Below are 17954 nucleotides of genomic sequence, written 5' to 3' on the forward strand. Positions count from 1 at the left end.
ACGGGGCTTGGAGCAGAGCAGAGAGCTGAGTGTGGCCGGAGTCGCGGAGCTCTATGTGGGAGAGCGTTGTAGCTCGATGAGGTCGTAGTCTGCTGTCTGCTCTGTGTCGAGGCTGTAGCATCTTGGGTCGATTAGAACTGTACACGTCGAGTGCTACATTGTTGACTTGAAATTGTACTGCTTTGCTATTCGATTGATTGATTGATGATAAAGATTAAGCCACCCAAGAAGTGGCACGAGTATGAATAGCCTGTAAGTGGTGACCCTTTTGAGCCATTACCAGTATTAAGAGCTGATACTGGAGATCTGTGGAGGTGCGACTGCACCCTGCGTGACGGGAGATGTCTCCCGATCGAGGTTTGCTATTCGATTGATGAAGATTAAGCCACCCAAGAGGTGGCACGGGCATGAATAGCCCGTAAGTGGTGGCCCTTTTGAGCCATTACCAGTATCAAGAGCTGATACTGGAGATCTGTGGAGGTGCGAATGCACCCTGCATGATGGGAGATGTCTCCCTTGACATCCCTCCCTTGTGTTAAGATGAAGATGAAGCCACCCAATAGGTGGCACGGGCATGAATTGGTAAGTGGTGGCCCTTTTGAGCCATCACCAGTATCAAGAGCTGATCCTGGAGATCTGTGGAGGTGCAACTGCACCCTGCGTGACGGAAGATGTCTCCCTTGTGAATGTGTTATGAAGATGAAGCCACCCAAAAGGTGGCACGGGCATGAATAGCTCGTAAGTGGTGGCCCTTTCGAGCCATCACCAGTATTAAGAGCTGATACTGGAGATCTGTGGAGGTGCGAATGCACCCTGCGTGACGGGAGATGTCTCCCTTGTGAATGTGTTATGAAGATGAAGCCACCCAAAAGGTGGCACGGGCATGAATAGCTCGTAAGTGGTGGCCCTTTTGAGCCATTACCAGTATCAAGAGCTGATACTGGAGATCTGTGGAGGCGCGACTGCACCCTGCGTGACGGGAGATGTCTCCCGGACCAAGTGGTGACCAGATGGTGTTTTTGCTATTCTCAAATCGCTTGCTTATATACAATGACTACACCTCACAATAAGATAGGAGGGCAGAAACCGTTACCTGTAAATAGGGATAGGATTATAGCTTGTGTAGTTAGTGCTAATTAGTTATGCCATTAAGATGATGAGATAATGGAGCAAGTATAAGGCTTACTCGCTACAGTGGTGAAGCCTCACTTTGATTATTGACTCCAAGCATTGAAACCTCATTATCATAAGATACCCCCTCGGTACCCCTACTCAAATCTCTGAATATGTTAATCAAAACAAAATGCATAAATTCACTACACAATTGAGGTTCTTATTTGCGTCTTATTTCATTGTAAAAGGAGTTAATTTCCAAACAGGGTTGTATAAATAAATCTTATCTTATCTTTGCATTCAATTTTGTACGGTAATTTTTCAAACTTAAAATGTAAATAGCTATATATATATACCCCCTCTAAATGAAAAATGGCCTAATTTAACATATATGCTAAAAATATTAACATAAATAATTCGTTTGTTAGATAACAAGATATTCATAGCAATAAGGTTTCTTGGAATGGCCTATAATGCACGCAAATACTAGTTTACGCACTTTTCGGGTAGTACGCCTGGAATTTCAAAATGGCGTTCAAACGGCGGATGGTCGTTGAAGGCTCAGGCGTTCAGTAACGTCGCTGCCGCCATCGCGACAACATGTATCGCTGATTTCCGACATCAGCAACATTGCTCCAGGTAAGAGTGATAATTCTTTTTGACATATTTATATCTTATATATACACAGTATATAGAATTATATAATATAATGGGGTTTTGTGTATGGAGTTTGCTTCGAACAATGCCTATCAATGTTAGTTTATTTTTTATTTTTTTTGAGATATATACAAGAGTTGTAACATTCTTGTACAGCCACTAGTACGCGTAGCGTTTCGGGCAGGTCCCTGGAATACGATCCCCTGCCGCGAAGAATCGTTTTTTCATCCAAGTACACATTTTACTGTTGCGTTAAACAGAGGCTACAGTTAAGGAATTGCGCCCAGTAAATCCTCCCCGGCCAGGATACGAACCCATGACATAGCGCTCGCGGAACGCCAGGCGAGTGTCTTACCACTACACCACGGAGACTGTAACTGATGCTGGACTGATCAACCAGGCTGTTGGACGCGGCTGCTCGCAGCCTGACGTATGCGTCACAGCCTGGTTGATCAGGTATCCTTTGGAGGTGCTTATCCAGTTCTCTCTTGAACACTGTGAGGGGTTGGCCAGTTATGCCCCTTATGTGTAGTGGAAGCGTGTTGAACAGTCTCGGGCCTCTGATGTTGATAGTTCTCTCTGAGTACCTGCTGTACCTCTGCTGGGCGGTAGTGGAAAGGGTTACAGAGGCACATAATGGGCTCAGGGACTGAACCCCACAATTCATTTAGCTAAGCATGTTACAATCTTGATGAGCTATTACAAAATTCAATATAAGTCGTCACATCAACAATGGGTTCGAGATCGACCTCAAGTACAGGTTCTAAATTAAGCAACTGACATATGTGGAGAGCTAGTGTCACAATTTGTTTGTCCTTCACACCGCCCCCCATCCAGTGGGCAGCGGTGGATTAGGTTACAATCACTCGGTTACTACCTACAGTTAGCAGACTGGGGATATTTGGCTAAAATTTCTGGTAGCAGATCAGATCCCCCATTTGTTCAGATTTTTTTTCAAATTGGATTTTACAATTCAAGTGTTATGTTATTTACTGCTTTAGCAGATAGGCGGTTCCATGGGTTTATAACCCTGTGGGTGAAAATATAGCTCATGTTTTCAGTCCTACACTGCGGCTTGTTGGACTTGAAACTGTTGTTCCTTGTTTGTGTTCCATCTGACCTTTTGAAGTTGTTCTCTGGATCCATATCTTCGAAACTGTTCAATATTTTAATAGGCAGGCGATGAGTCACAATAACGTGGCTGAAGTATGTTGACCAGACCACACACTAGAAGTTGAAGGGACGACGAGTTTCGGTCCGTCCTGGACCATTCTCAAGTCGATTCAAGTCGATATTTTAATAGTTTCGGTGAGATCCATCCTGGCATGCCTAGTTTGCAGTGTTGTTAGCCCTGTGACCCTCAACCGTTCATGGTATGAAACTAGACCTCATTCTGCAATTATTTTTGTCGCCTGGTGTTCAATTTTCTCCATGAAAGGTTGGGCGCGGGGTGGGTTCTCTGTCGGGCTCCAAGTGGGTTCTCTGTCGGGCTCCAAGTGGGTTCTCTGTCGGGCTCCAAGTGGGTTCTCTGTCGGGCTCCAGGTGGGTTCTCTGTCGGGCTCCAGGTGGGTTCTCTGTCGGGCTCCAAGTGGGTTCTCTGTCGGGCTCCAAGTGGGTTCTCTGTCGGGCCCCAAGTGGGTTCTCTGTCGGGCCCCAAGTGGGTTCTCTGTCCGGCCCCAAGTGGGTTCTCTGTCGGGCCCCAAGTGGGTTCTCTGTCGGGCCCCAAGTGGGTTCTCTGTCGGGCCCCAAGTGGGTTCTCTGTCGGGCCCCAAGTGGGTTCTCTGTCGGGCTCCAAGTGGGTTCTCTGTCGGGCCCCAAGTGGGTTCTCTGTCGGGCCCCAAGTGGGTTCTCTGTCGGGCCCCAAGTGGGTTCTCTGTCGGGGCTCCGGGTGGGTTGTCGGTCGGGGCTCCGGGGTGGGTTGTCGGTCGGGGCTCCGGGGTGGGTTGTCGGTCGGGGCTCCGGGGTGGGTTGTCGGTCGGGGCTCCGGGGTGGGTTGTCGGTCGGGGCTCCGGGGTGGGTTGTCGGTCGGGGCTCCGGGGTGGGTTGTCGGTCGGGGCTCCGGGGTGGGTTGTCGGTCGGGGCTCCGGGCAGGCTTTAGGTACTCAACTGGCGGGCTCTGGGTGGGTGACTGTTCGGGCTCCAGGTGGGTGTCTGTCCGGCTTCGGGTGGGTTCTTGGTAGGGCTTGGGGGTGTGGGTTCTTGGTAGGGCTTGGGGGGGTGTGGGTACTTGGTAGGGCTTGGGGGGGTGTGGGTACTTGGTAGGGCTTGGGGGGGGTGTGGGTTCTTGGTAGGGCTTGGGGGGGTGTGGGTTCTTGGTAGGACTTGGGGGGGGGGTGTGGGTTCTTGGTAGGACTTGGGGGGGGGGTGTGGGTTCTTGGTAGGGCTTGGGGGGGGTGTGGGTTCTTGGTAGGGCTTGGGGGGGTGTGGGTTCTTGGTAGGGCTTGGGGGGGTGTGGGTTCTTGGTAGGGCTTGGGGGGTGTGGGTTCTTGGTAGGGCTTGGGGGGGGTGTGGGTATTTGGTAGGGCTTGGGGGGGTGTGGGTACTTGGTAGGGCTTGGGGGGTGTGGGTTCTTGGTAGGGCTTGGGGGGGTGTGGGTTCTTGGTAGGGCTTGGGGGGGTGTGGGTTCTTGGTAGGGCTCGGGGGGGTGTGGGTTCTTGGTAGGGCTCGGGGGGGTGTGGGTTCTTGGTAGGGCTCGGGGGGGTGTGGGTTCTTGGTAGGGCTCGGGGGGGTGTGGGTTCTTGGTAGGGCTCGGGGAGGTGTGGGTTCTTGGTAGGGCTCGGGGGGGGGTGTGGGTTCTTGGTAGGGCTCGGGGGGTGTGGGTTCTTGGTAGGGCTCGGGGGGGTGTGGGTTCTTGGTAGGGCTCGGGGAGGTGTGGGTTCTTGGTAGGGCTCGGGGGGGGTGTGGGTTCTTGGTAGGGCTCGGGGGGTGTGGGTTCTTGGTAGGGCTCGGGGGGGTGTGGGTTCTTGGTAGGGCTCGGGGGGGGTGTGGGTTATTGGTAGGGCTCGGGGGGGTTGGGTTCTCTGTAGGGCTCGGGGTGGGTTCTTGGTAGGGCTCGGGGTGGGTTCTCGGTAGGGCTCGGGGCGGGCTCCAGGTACTCAACTGACGGGTTCCAGTTCACTCAACTGGCGGGCTCCGGTTCACTCAACTGGCGGGCTCCGGTTTATTAAACTGGCGGGCTCCGGGTGTTTGACTGGTCGGGCTCCGGGTGGGTGACTGTTCGGGCTCCAGGTGGGTGTCTGTCCGGCTTCGGGTATGTTCTTGGTAGGGCTTCGGGGTGGGTTCTTGGTAGGACTTAGGGTTGGCTCCCGGTCAGGCTCAGGGTGGGCTCTTTTGGGTTCGGGATGGGCTCTCGGGCTTGGGGTACCTCTGTAGGGCTCGGGGTAGGTTCTTGGTCGGGCCCAGGGTGGGTTCTCTGTAGGGCTCAGGGTGTTTTCATGGTAGGACTAGGGGTGGGTTCTCTGTAGGGATCAGGGTGGGTTCTCGGTAGGGCTCTGGGTGGGTTCTCGGTCGGGCTCGGGGCGGGCTCCAGGTACTCAACTGACGGGTTCCAGTTCACACAACTGGCGGGCTCCGGTTCACTCAACTGGCGGGCTCCGGTTTACTAAACTGGCGGGCTCCGGGTGTTTGACTGGTCGGGCTCCGGGTGGGTGACTGTTCGGGCTCCAGGTGGGTGTCTGTCCGGCTTCGGGTGGGTTCTCGGTAGGGCTTGGGGGTGGGTTCTCGGTAGGGCTTGGGGTGGGTTCTCGGTAGGGCTTGAGGGTGGGTTCTCGGTAGGGCTTGGGGGTGGGTTCTCGGTAGGGCTTGGGGCTGGGTTCTCGGTAGGGCTTGGGGCTGGGTTCTCGGTAGGGCTTTGGGCTGGGTTCTCGGTAGGGCTTGGGGCTGGGTTCTCGGTAGGGCTTGGGGGGTGGGTTCTCGGTAGGGCTTGGGGCTGGGTTCTCGGTAGGGCTTGGGGGGTGGGTTCTCGGTAGGGCTTGGGGGGGGGTGGGTTCTCGGTAGGGCTTGGGGTGTGGGTTCTCGGTAGGGCTCGGGGTGGGCTCTTTCGGGATCGGGATAGGCTCTCGGGCTTGGGGAACCTCTGTAGGGCTCGGGGTAGGTTCTTGGTCGGGCTCAGGGTGGGTTCTCGGTAGGGCTCGGGGCGGGCTCCAGGTACTCAACTGACGGGTTCCAGCTAGTTCACTCAACTGGCGGGCTCCGGTTCACTCAACTGGCGGGCTCCGGTTTACTAAACTGGCGGGCTCCGGGTGTTTGACTGGTCGGGCTCCGGGTGGGTGACTGTTCGGGCTCCAGGTGGGTGTCTGTCCAGCTTCGGGTGGGTTCTTGGTAGGGCTTGGGGTGGGTTCTTGGTAGGTATTAGGGCAGGGTTCTTGGTAGGGCTTGGGGGGGGGGGTTCTCGGTAGGGCTTGGGGGGGGTGGGTTCTCGGTAGGGCTTGGGGGGGTGGGTTCTCGGTAGGGCTTGGGGGGGTGGGTTCTCGGTAGGGCTTGGGGGGGGTGGGTTCTCGGTAGGGCTTGGGGGTGGGTTCTCGGTAGGGGTCGGGGTGGGCTCTTTCGGGATCGGGATAGGCTCTCGGGCTTGGGGAACCTCTGTAGGGCTCGGGGTAGGTTCTTGGTCGGGCTCAGGGTGGGTTCTCGGTAGGGCTCGGGGCGGGCTCCAGGTACTCAACTGACGGGTTCCAGTTCACTCAACTGGCGGGCTCCGGTTCACTCAACTGGCGGGCTCCGGTTTACTAAACTGGCGGGCTCCGGGTGTTTGACTGGTCGGGCTCCGGGTGGGTGACTGTTCGGGCTCCAGGTGGGTGTCTGTCCAGCTTCGGGTGGGTTCTTGGTAGGGCTTGGGGTGGGTTCTTGGTAGGGCTTGGGGTGGGTTCTTGGTAGGTATTAGGGCAGGGTTCTTGGTAGGGCTTGGGGGGGGGTTCTCGGTAGGGCTTGGGGGGAGTGGGTTCTCGGTAGGGCTTGGGGGGGTGGGTTCTCGGTAGGGCTTGGGGGGGTGGGTTCTCGGTAGGGCTTGGGGGGGTGGGTTCTCGGTAGGGCTTGGGGGGTGGGTTCTCGGTAGGGGTCGGGGTGGGCTCTTTCGGGATCGGGATAGGCTCTCGGGCTTGGGGAACCTCTGTAGGGCTCGGGGTAGGTTCTTGGTCGGGCTCAGGGTGGGTTCTCGGTAGGGCTCGGGGCGGGCTCCAGGTACTCAACTGACGGGTTCCAGTTCACTCAACTGGCGGGCTCCGGTTCACTCAACTGGCGGGCTCCGGTTTACTAAACTGGCGGGCTCCGGGTGTTTGACTGGTCGGGCTCCGGGTGGGAGATTGTTCGGGCTCCAGGTGGGTGTCTGTCCAGCTTCGGGTGGGTTCTTGGTAGGGCTTGGGGTGGGTTCTTGGTAGGCATTAGGGCAGGGTTCTTGGTAGGGCTTGGGGGGTGGGTTCTCGGTAGGGCTTGGGGGGGTGGGTTCTCGGTAGGGCTTGGGGGGGGTGGGTTCTCGGTAGGGGTCGGGGTGGGCTCTTTCGGGATCGGGATAGGCTCTCGGGCTTGGGGAACCTCTGTAGGGCTCGGGGTAGGTTCTTGGTCGGGCTCAGGGTGGGTTCTCGGTAGGGCTCGGGGCGGGCTCCAGGTACTCAACTGACGGGTTCCAGTTCACTCAACTGGCGGGCTCCGGTTCACTCAACTGGCGGGCTCCGGTTTACTAAACTGGCGGGCTCCGGGTGTTTGACTGGTCGGGCTCCGGGTGGGTGACTGTTCGGGCTCCAGGTGGGTGTCTGTCCAGCTTCGGGTGGGTTCTTGGTAGGGCTTGGGGTGCGTTCTTGGTAGGTACTAGGGCAGGGTTCTTGGTAGGGCTTGGGGGGGGGTTCTCGGTAGGGCTTGGGGGGAGTGGGTTCTCGGTAGGGCTTGGGGGGGTGGGTTCTCGGTAGGGCTTGGGGGGGTGGGTTCTCGGTAGGGCTTGGGGGGTGGGTTCTCGGTAGGGGTCGGGGTGGGCTCTTTCGGGATCGGGATAGGCTCTCGGGCTTGGGGAACCTCTGTAGGGCTCGGGGTAGGTTCTTGGTCGGGCTAAGGGTGGGTTCTCGGTAGGGCTCGGGGCGGGCTCCAGGTACTCAACTGACGGGTTCCAGTTCACTCAACTGGCGGGCTCCGGTTCACTCAACTGGCGGGCTCCGGTTTACTAAACTGGCGGGCTCCGGGTGTTTGACTGGTCGGGCTCCGGGTGGGTGACTGTTCGGGCTCCAGGTGGGTGTCTGTCCAGCTTCGGGTGGGTTCTTGGTAGGGCTTGGGGTGGGTTCTTGGTAGGTATTAGGGTGGGTTCTTGGTAGGGCTTGGGGGTGGGTTTTGGTAGGGCTTGGGGGTGGGTTCTCGGTAGGGCTTGGGGGGTGGGTTCTCGGTAGGGCTTGGGGGGTGGGTTCTCGGTAGGGCTCGGGGTGGGCTCTTTCGGGATCGGGATAGGCTCTCGGGCTTGGGGAACCTCTGTAGGGCTCGGGGTAGGTTCTTGGTCGGGCTCAGGGTGGGTTCTCGGTAGGGCTCGGGGCGGGCTCCAGGTACTCAACTGACGGGTTCCAGTTCACTCAACTGGCGGGCTCCGGTTCACTCAACTGGCGGGCTCCGGTTTACTAAACTGGCGGGCTCCGGGTGTTTGACTGGTCGGGCTCCGGGTGGGTGACTGTTCGGGCTCCAGGTGGGTGTCTGTCCAGCTTCGGGTGGGTCCTTGGTAGGGCTTGGGGTGGGTTCTTGGTAGGGCTTGGGGCTGGGTTCTCGGTAGGGCTTTGGGCTGGGTTCTCGATAGGGCTTTGGGCTGGGTTCTCGGTAGGGCTTGGGGGGTGGGTTCTCGGTAGGGTTTGGGGGGGGGTTCTCGGTAGGGTTTGGGGGGGTTGGTTCTCGGTAGGGCTTGGGGGAGTGGGTTCTCGGTAGGGCTTGAGGGGGTGGGTTCTCGGTAGGGCTTGGGGGGGGGGTTCTCGGTAGGGCTTGGGGGGAGGGTTCTCGGTAGGGCTTGGGGGGGTGGGTTCTCGGTAGGGCTTGGGGGGGTGGGTTCTCGGTAGGGCTTGGGGGGGTGGGTTCTCGGTAGGGCTTGGGGGGGTGGGTTCTCGGTAGGGCTTGGGGGGGTGGGTTCTCGGTAGGGCTTGGGGGGGGTGGGTTCTCGGTAGTGCTTGGGGGGTGGGTTCTCGGTAGGGGTCGGGGTGGGCTCTTTCGGGATCGGGATAGGCTCTCGGGCTTGGGGAACCTCTGTAGGGCTCGGGGTAGGTTCTTGGTCGGGCTCAGGGTGGGTTCTCGGTAGGGCTCGGGGCGGGCTCCAGGTACTCAACTGAAGGGTTCCAGTTCACTCAACTGGCGGGCTCCGGTTCACTCAACTGGCGGGCTCCGGTTTACTAAACTGGCGGGCTCCGGGTGTTTGACTGGTCGGGCTCCGGGTGGGTGACTGTTCGGGCTCCAGGTGGGTGTCTGTCCAGCTTCGGGTGGGTTCTTGGTAGGGCTTGGGGTGGGTTCCTGGTAGGTATTAGGGCTGGGTTCTTGGTAGGGCTTGGGGGTGGGTTTTGGTAGGGCTTGGGGGGTGGGTTCTCGGTAGGGCTTGGAGGGTGGGTTCTCGGTAGGGCTTGGGGGGTGGGTTCTCGGTAGGGCTTGGGGGTGGGTTCTTTCAGGATCGGGATAGGCTCTCGGGCTTGGGGAACCTCAGTAGGGCTCGGGGTAGGTTCTTGGTTTGCTCAGGGTGGGTTCTCGGTAGGGCTCGGGGCGGGCTCCAGGTACTCAACTGACGGGTTCCAGTTCACTCAACTGGCGGGCTCCGGTTCACTCAACTGGCGGGCTCCGGTTTACTAAACTGGCGGGCTCCGGGTGTTTGACTGGTCGGGCTCCGGGTGGGTGACTGTTCGGGCTCCAGGTGGGTGTCTGTCCAGCTTCGGGTGGGTTCTTGGTAGGGCTTGGGGTGGGTTCTTGGTAGGTATTAGGGCTGGGTTCTTGGTAGGGCTTGGGGGTGGGTTCTTGGTTGGGCTTGGGGGTGGGTTCTTGGTAGGGCTTGGGGGTGGGTTCTTGGTAGGGTTTGGGGTTGGCTCCCGGTCAGGCTCGGGGTGGGCTCTTTCGGGATAGGGATAGGCTCTCGGGCTTGGGGAACCTCTGTAGGGCTCGGGGTAGGTTCTTGGTCGGGCTCAGGGTGGGTTCTCGGTAGGGCTCGGGGCAGGCTCCAGGTACTCAACTGACGGGTTCCAGTTCACTCAACTGGCGGGCTCCGGTTCACTCAACTGGCGGGCTCCGGTTTACTAAACTGGCGGGCTCCGGGTGTTTGACTGGTCGGGCTCCGGGTGGGTGACTGTCCGGGCTCCAGGTGGGTGTCTGTCCGGCTTCGGGTGGGTCCTTGGTAGAACTTGGGGTAGGTTCTTGGTAGGGCTGGGTTCTCGGTAGGGCTTTGGGCTGGGTTCTCAGTAGGGCTTTGGGCTGGGTTCTCGGTAGGGCTTGGGGGGTGGGTTCTCGGTAGGGTTTGGGGGGGTGGGTTCTCGGTAGGGCTTGGGGGGGTGGGTTCTCGGTAGGGCTTGGGGGGGTGGGTTCTCGGTAGGGCTTGGGGGGGTGGGTTCTCGGTAGGGCTTGGGGGAGTGGGTTCTCGGTAGGGCTTGGGGGGGTGGGTTCTCGGTAGGGCTTGGGGGGGGGTTCTCGGTAGGGCTTGGGGGGGGGGTTCTCGGTAGGGCTTGGGGGGGGTGGGTTCTCGGTAGGGCTTGGGGGGTGGGTTCTCGGTAGGGCTTGGGGGGTGGGTTCTCGGTAGGGCTTGGTGGGTGGGTTCTCGGTAGGGGTCGGGGTGGGCTCTTTCGGGATCATGGGATAGGCTCTCAGGCTTGGGGAACCTCTGTAGGGCTCGGGGTAGGTTCTTGGTCGGGCTCAGGGTGGGTTCTCGGTAGGGCTCGGGGCAGGCTCCAGGTACTCAACTGACGGGTTCCAGTTCACTCAACTGGCGGGCTCCGGTTCACTCAACTGGCGGGCTCCGGTTTACTAAACTGGCGGGCTCCGGGTGTTTGACTGGTCGGGCTCCGGGTGGGTGACTGTTCGGGCTCCAGGTGGGTGTCTGTCCAGCTTCGGGTGGGTTCTTGGTAGGGCTTGGGGTGGGTTCTTGGTAGGTATTAGGGCTGGGTTCTTGGTAGGGCTTGAGGGTGTGTTTTGGTAGGGCTTGGGGGGTGGGTTCTCGGTAGGGCTTGGGGGGTGGGTTAATTCTCGGTAGGGCTTGGGGGGTGGGTTCTCGGTAGGGGTCGGGGTGGGCTCTTTCGGGATCGGGATAGACTCTCGGGCTTGGGGAACCTCTGTAGGGCTCGGGGTAGGTTCTTGGTCGGGCTCAGGGTGGGTTCTCGGTAGGGCTCGGGGCGGGCTCCAGGTACTCAACTGACGGGTTCCAGTTCACTCAACTGGCGGGCTCCGGTTCACTCAACTGGCGGGCTCCGGTTTACTAAACTGGCGGGCTCCGGGTGTTTGACTGGTCGGGCTCCGGGTGGGTGACTGTTCGGGCTCCAGGTATGTGTCTGTCCAGCTTCGGGTGGGTTCTTGGTAGGGCTTGGGGTGGGTTCTTGGTAGGTATTAGGGCTGGGTTCTTGGTAGCGTTTGGGGGTGGGTTCTTGGTAGGGCTTGGGGGTGGGTTCTTGGTAGGGCTTGGGGGTGGGTTCTTGGTAGGGTTTGGGGTTGGCTCCCGGTCAGGCTCGGGGTGGGCTCTTTCGGGATCGGGATAGGCTCTCGGGCTTGGGGAACCTCTGTAGGGCTCGGGGTAGGTTCTTGGTCGGGCTCGGGGTGGGTTCTCGGTAGGGCTCGGGGCGGGCTCCAGGTACTCAACTGATGGGTTCCAGTTCACTCAACTGGCGGGCTCCGGTTCACTCAACTGGCGGGCTCCGGTTTATTAAACTGGCGGGCTCCGGGTGTTTGACTGGTCGGGCTCCGGGTGGGTGACTGTTCGGGCTCCAGGTGGGTGTCTGTCCGGCTTCGGGTATGTTCTTGGTAGGGCTTCAGGGTGGGTTCTTGGTAGCACTTAGGGTTGGCTCCCGGTCAGGCTCAGGGTGGGCTCTTTCGGGATCGGGATAGGCTCTCGGGCTTGGGGAACCTCTGTAGGGCTCGGGGTAGGTTCTTGGTCGGGCTCAGGGTGGGTTCTCGGTAGGACTCGGGGCGGGCTCCAGGTACTCAACTGATGGGTTCCAGTTCACTCAACTGGCGGGCTCCGGTTCACTCAACTGGCGGGCTCCGGTTTATTAAACTGGCGGGCTCCGGGTGTTTGACTGGTCGGGCTCCGGGTGGGTGACTGTTCGGGCTCCAGATGGGTGTCTGTCCGGCTTCGGGTGGGTTCTTGGTAGGGCTTGGGGGTGGGTTCTTGGTAGGGCTTAGGGTTGGCTCTCGGTCAGGCTCGGGGTGGGCTCTTTCGGGTTCGGGATGGGCTCTTGGGCTTGGGTTACCTCTGTAAGGCTCGGGGTAGGTTCTTGGTCAGGCTCAGGGTGGGCTCTCTGTAGGGCTCAGAGTGGGTTCTTGATAGGACTCGGGGTGGGTTCTCTGTAGGGATCAGGGTAGGTTCTCGTTAGGGCTCTGGGTGGGTTCTCGGTCGGGCTCGGGGCAGGCTCCAGGTACTCAACTGACGGGTTCCAGTTCACACAACTGGCGGGCTCCGGTTCACTCAACTGGCGGGCTCCGGTTTACTAAACTGGCGGGCTCCGGGTGTTTGACTGGTCGGGCTCCGGGTGGGTGACTGTTCGGGCTCCAGGTGGGTGTCTGTCCGGCTTCGGGTGGGTTCTTGGTAGGGCTTGGGGTGGGTTCTTGGTAGGTATTGGGGCTGGGTTCTTGGTAGGGCTTGGGGGTGGGTTCTTGATAGGGCTTGGGGGTGGGTTCTTGGTTGGGCTTGGGGGTGGGTTCTTGGTAGGGCTTGGGGGTGGGTTCTTGGTAGGGTTTGGGGTTGGCTCCCGGTCAGGCTCGGGGTGGGCTCTTTCGGGATCGGGATAGGCTCTCGGGCTTGGGGAACCTCTGTACGGCTCGGGGTAGGTTCTTGGTCGGGCTCAGGGTGGGTTCTCTGTTGGGCTCGGGGTGGGTTCTTGGTAGGGCTCAGGGCAGGTTCTCTGTAGGGATCGGGATGGGTTCTCGGTAGGGCTCGGGGCGGGCTCCAGGTACTCAACTGACGGGTTCCAGTTCACTCAACTGGCGGGCTCCGGTTCACTCAACTGGCGGGCTCCGGTTTACTAAACTGGCGGGCTCTGGGTGTTTGACTGTTCGGGCTCCAGGTGGGTGTCTGTCCGGCTTCGGGTGGGTTCTTGGTAGGGCTTGGGGGTGGGTTCTTGGTAGGTCTTGGGGCTGGGTTCTTGGTAGGTCTTGGGGCTGGGTTCTTGGTAGGGCTTGGGGGTGGGTTCTTGGTAGGGCTTAGGGTTGGCTCTCGGTTGTCAAGCTCGGGGTGGGCTCTCGGGCTTGGGGTACCTCTGTAGGGCTCAGGGTAGGTTCTTGGTCGGGCTCAGGGTGGGTTCTCTGTAGGGCTTGGGGTGGGTTCTCTGTAGGGATCGGGGTGGGTTCTCGGTAGGGCTCTGGGTGGGTTCTTGGTCGGGCTCGGGGCAGGCTCCAGGTACTCAACTGATGGGTTCCAGTTCATTCAACTGGCGGGCCCCGGTTCACTCAGCTGGCGGGCTCCGGGTGGGTGACTGTTCGGGCTCCAGGTGGGTGTCTGTCCGGCTTCGGGTGGGTTCTTGGTAGGGCATAGGGTTGGCTGCCCAGACAAGTACAAGGGGAATGTTGTCTACGCTTATGTCGACCGTGCTCTAAGCCACAGCTCAGGATGGAAGCAAGTCGATGAAGAACTCTGTAGGGTAAGGCAGGTCCTAGTCAACAACGGCTTCTCCAATGGTTTCGTTGAAGACATCATATAAAGGAAGGTGAAACACTATGCAACCTCTGAAGAGTCAACTAACACAACACCTGTACCCCCTATTAGACTATTTTACAGGAACTTCTTTTCCACAGCTCATAAAACGGAGGAAAGGGTCCTGAAAGATATTGTTAATAGGAACGTTATCCCTACAGACAAAAATCAGAAGATACAATTGACAATTTACTATAAAACCAAAAAAACAGCCAACCTACTCATGAAAAACTCTCCTGACACAAAGCAGAACGCCTTAAAGGAGACTAACGTCGTCTATACCTTCGAATGCCCACTTGGGGACTGTAAGCCTCAAAGAACTCAGTATATAGGCAAGACAACAACATCTCTTTCCAGGCGATTAACAATGCATAAGCAACAGGGCTCCATTAAGAAACATATCTCTTCCCACAACCAGGCCATCACCAGAGAAGTCTTAACAAACAACACAGAAATCATCGATAGATACAGCGATAGCAGGCAGCTTGACATCTGTGAGGCACTACACATCAAGAAGTCAACACCAGCAATCAACAGCCAATTGATGCACAACTATATTCTACCCACTTCAAGACTCCGTACCAATATAGAAGCATCAAGAGGAAGTATGGGTCAATAGGCCCTTTGCAGATACTTCCATTCTTCCCTCTCATTTATCCAATTTATACCCATTGTTCCGTGTTCTGCGTTGGTCAAAAGTTTGTTCACCTCTTCCAAAACTGTTGCAACACATCACCTCACCCAAATGCGAGTATATAAGACAAGCTGTTTAATGTTAGCATAAGTAAAACTCTGTTTAGTGTTCTCAGGTTACAGTTGTGTGTGTATAAACTAATGTCTCTGAAAATGTAACAAGTTATTACGAAACGCGTTCAAGCCTCGTGTCAGACTAGAAATAAAAATGAATTTTGGAGAATTGATTTTTCAATTACCATCCACAGTAAAAAAGAAACATAAGAAATATTGAGAAAATTCGTGGTAGAATTATTAATCTTACCTTTTCGGTCATATTTAACAATATATACATTATATATAATATATATATATTACTCTTATTACAAATTCGGTATTTACCGCAGTTTGGATCTGGCAACCGAGGTCCCCGTGGCCCGGAACCCTCGGCCTCCACCAGCACTGTTGTGGACCAGCAGACGACATACAGGAGCAGCTCGCCAGCAACATTCCCACTCAAAATGCAGACGTCAAACAACAGCTCTGACCCACGGAGAGTGGATAAGATTGTTAGGTAAGTGAATGTAGGGGGGATATTGTAGTGCAAGATGTTATTATTGTGTAATGATGAGGATCTGTGTGTGTGTGGGGGAGGAAGTTAGTAGGTCATCATATGGACAATTCGTTCTTATATAGGCATGGGTTTTCTTGTCTCTGTACAATGCTTTGGTGTGATGTTTAAAGAATTACTTGTCTGTACACCTATATGGGTGGGATTTAGGGTATTATAGTTCGGTATTTTTGCTGTAGGGGGTATAGGTCATTACGTATACAAGATGCTTAGTTAGCAGACTTAAAACGATAATGATTCAATGTTTTAATGTTATCATGTTAATGTTAATTATCATGTTTAATGTTATCATGATAATGTTTTCATTTCTTGTTTTCATTCTACTCATTATGCTCAATTAGTATTAAGCTTGTCATTTAAGTTTATCATGCCCGAAACGCTTTGCGTAATAGTGGCTTTAGGCATTGTATGTACTAGCTATACCTATAACTCAAACAATCCTTGTAAATATTTATTGTATGTATGTACCTTACCTAAATAAAATTGTATTGTATTGTTGTATTGTATTGATTAATGATAAAACAACCTAATCCATATAACATAACCAAGTCTAACTTAGTAGTACATTTTTATCAGAAAACTAGCCTTGTTGAAATGATTTTTTACTCCCATTTTGTTTGGAGTTTGAAAAGAAATGGCGAGGGTTAAACAAAGCTCATTTATTTATTTATATACAAGAAGGTATATAAGATTTTTACTTAATTTTTAGTTTTGACAGATAAGACCATATTAAATCAGATACAAGTCATACCACATACACGATTTTTGGGAGAGCCCTGTCAGTAGTTTTCTGAGCTTACTTGTCAGTCACTATAGCATTGACTTCATGATTTTCCTAAGGGTGACAACACTTGCATAATTGTCTTTTGTTATTGAATGTAATTTAAATTACATTAATCCAACCCATTGTTACTGGCTAATAGTTCTGATTTTCAAAGTAAATTATCATAATTAAACAAATATACTTTTATTTGCTTGTCACAAATAATTTACTAATTATATTAACATTTCAGGTTGTCCATTTCTGCAGTTGTGATGTCCTACCTTCAAAACCCACAGCCAATGACACCTCCATGGTCCAATATATAAACAGTTCTATATTATCGATTGTTTTTGGTTGAATGGAAATGTATAATTGCCTCACCATACTTGTATTAAAATTGTACTGCTGAATGAGTGACAATTTTAGTTTTAATAAACTAGCTTATGGTGCCAGGTTTGTATTATGATGTGCAATATGGAACAGTGCCAACATTTGATGATGTGCATGAGTTACAAAATGGCTTGGTTTGTTAATCTTTTAATTTGTGTAGCCTGCACTATATAATTCTTGTGTTATACTTCCCATCCAAAAGTTTCTTGTAAGCAGCTTGTCTTTTTTTTTCTTTAACAAATGGACAAATTTGTATTGTCCCATAACATTATCATGTCATTCATGCCAGTGTAAAAGGCAATAGCATGAAGGTCAAAGCTTGAAATATCCTGGAATATGAAGTACCATACGAGTTGATCCTCGAGTGACAACCACATTAGTACAGTAGATAGCCTCCATATTAGACATAAAAGGAAGACTTGATCACCACGTTAGAAATAGAAGAGTGAAAGGGAATTGGGAGTGGAATGGTAGGCAGTCAGTATGGGGAAAGGGAGACTTTTGGAGTACAGTACAGTGCTGTCCATTCAGTAGAGCCAGGCTGTCACCTGATCGGATGACAGGCAAAGTTATCAGTCACTAGCACTGATTTTATAGTTTTCTTCGAGGTGACATCAACTGCATAATATCTTTTTGATCATGAAATTACATTAACTCCAACCAGTTACTGCTGGCTAATAATTCTTAGACATAAAGGAAAGAGGACAAATCAGAAGAGCATGTTAAGATAGGGCTACCTGAATAGGTTTCAGTTGTGGTTACTCCATCAGAGGGGCGTTCATGGGGATAAAGACAGATTCTACAGTAAATTGTTAATTCCTCTTTTAGGACTGCCTCCTCTTCCATTTTGCTTAGTTATGCAAAGTTGTTGTTTTATGGTTACAAAGGAAACATATAATTCCTTAATTTCTTATTTTGACTGTATCAGAATTTAGAATTTCTAAAATATAGTTACAGGTTGTAAGTACAGTATGTATAACAGTTTATACAGTACTATACTTAGTGTATAAAATATATATTAATGCAGGCCATATGTATTATTGTTAAATATGTACTTTTGTATTTCATAGTAAACCTTTTACCATAATATATAATTATCTTCTCCTTTCAATAGTGCATTTGTCATGTTGAATTATATGGTATATCAGGATTTTATCGGTACTACCTTGTTGACTGCGTGTTCCTCCCGTTACTATACTGTATACAGTATCTCTCCTTCCCATTACAGTATTACGCTGAGATGTATCAGTAAGGTGGTTGGGCTCACTGGCTCAAGCAAAGAATATTCACTATACAATACTATATTGAATATAAATTCAGTGGATTTTGTACTACATGGGAACCTGGTCCAAGATAGGGATTTTAATCTAGCCAGTGACCTGTACAATGAATTTGGCATCTAGATAATGCAGAATTCCTCCAAGACTGATAATTTTAAATTAATATTACTAAAAAATTCAAACAGTGCTTTTTCCATGGGATTTCTGCATCAAATTATGCACAAATGTATGTCCTATCATGTGCACAAATAAAGGGTGAATGCTGTGGATCTTGTTGTCCATTAAAATCTGTACAATAAAGCTTTCAGTCACATGACATCCCTAAGGTGTGGCGTTGTTTACAATTTCCCATTTAGAATCCTTTCATTAGAAAGTATTTACACCACAGTATTGTATGTCGAACATAAAAAATATTAAATGTATAAAGATATTGTACACAATGTGATAAATCAATGATATAATCTTTAGAGCAGGACAGCACGATCGAACCAATGTTGTGGATAACCACAGATGTGCACCTTAACCCATGGACTAGGATGTGCAAAAAGTTACACGACCTGGGGCCAGATTCAGGAAGGTACTTAGGAAGGTTTTTCCTCTTAGCCAAGAGCGTTTTCCGTCTTAGCG

At 53.5% G+C, this 17954-nt stretch overlaps 1 long non-coding RNA gene across 1 annotated transcript; it reads left to right on the top strand.

Annotated features, from left to right (window-relative positions):
• Positions 1-1619: 1619 nt before the first annotated feature.
• LOC123771000 (uncharacterized) lies at positions 1620-17594 on the top strand. The gene is made up of 3 exons (XR_006774427.2): positions 1620-1752; positions 14671-14837; positions 15908-17594. It is a non-coding gene; the product is annotated as an uncharacterized lncRNA (long non-coding RNA).
• Positions 17595-17954: the final 360 nt, after the last annotated feature.

This window comes from Procambarus clarkii, chromosome 65, assembly GCF_040958095.1.
Source record: "Procambarus clarkii isolate CNS0578487 chromosome 65, FALCON_Pclarkii_2.0, whole genome shotgun sequence".
Lineage (NCBI taxonomy): Eukaryota > Metazoa > Arthropoda > Malacostraca > Decapoda > Cambaridae > Procambarus > Procambarus clarkii.